At 49.7% G+C, this 888-nt stretch overlaps 1 non-coding gene across 1 annotated transcript; it reads right to left on the bottom strand.

The window, feature by feature from the left end:
- Positions 1 to 296: 296 nt before the first annotated feature.
- Positions 297 to 370, bottom strand: TRNAA-GGC (transfer RNA alanine (anticodon GGC)). Its single transcript has one exon. It is a non-coding gene; the product is annotated as a tRNA-Ala (tRNA).
- Positions 371 to 888: the final 518 nt, after the last annotated feature.

Raw genomic sequence — 888 nt, 5'->3', positions numbered from 1 at the left:
TAAAGAAAAATTCGTCCTGGTCCGGGGTTCGAACCCGGGACCACCGCCACACCGGAGCAGTCGCTCTACCAATTGAGCTAACCGGGACGGCAAGCTTATGGTAGGGCGAGAGCGAATTGATCTATAACTCGAAGTGGGAACAGTGTTGACCAAATATTTTTAGGGGAATCCCTCAAGGTGGAGTAGATTTGTAATAAGGGAGTAATTACTCATTGACGTCCACCCGAGCGCAGCCATACGGCCACAAAGGAAAGCTATACAGCTTTCACAGAAACTTCGTAGTTAAAGAAAAATTCGTCCTGGTCCGGGGTTCGAACCCGGGACCACCGCCACGCCGGAGCAGTCGCTCTACCAATTGAGCTAACCGGGACGGCAAGCTTATGGTAGGGCGAGAGCGAATTGATCTATAACTCGAAGTGGGAACAGTGTTGACCAAATATTTTTAGGGGAATCCCCCAAGGTGGAGTAGATTTGTAATAAGGGAGTAATTACTCATTGACGTCCACCCGAGCGCAGCCATACGGCCACAAAGGAAAGCTATACAGCTTTCACAGAAACTTCGTAGTTAAAGAAAAATTCGTCCTGGTCCGGGGTTCGAACCCGGGACCACCGCCACACCGAAGCAGTCGCTCTACCAATTGAGCTAACCGGGACGGCAAGCTTATGGTAGGGCGAGAGCGAATTGATCTATAACTCGAAGTGGGAACAGTGTTGACCAAATATGTTTAGGGGAATCCCCCAAGGTGGAGTAGATTTGTAATAAGGGAGTAATTACTCATTGACGTCCACCCGAGCGCAGCCATACGGCCACAAAGGAAAGCTATACAGCTTTCACAGAAACTTCGTAGTTAAAGAAAAATTCGTCCTGGTCCGGGGTTCGAACCCGGG

The sequence above is a fragment of the Amblyomma mixtum genome, chromosome 10 (assembly GCF_055824585.1).
Source record: "Amblyomma mixtum isolate Tamu chromosome 10, ASM5582458v1, whole genome shotgun sequence".
Lineage (NCBI taxonomy): Eukaryota > Metazoa > Arthropoda > Arachnida > Ixodida > Ixodidae > Amblyomma > Amblyomma mixtum.
Note: the sequence above shows the minus strand (reverse complement) of the source record. Positions and strands in the feature narration are given on the sequence as shown.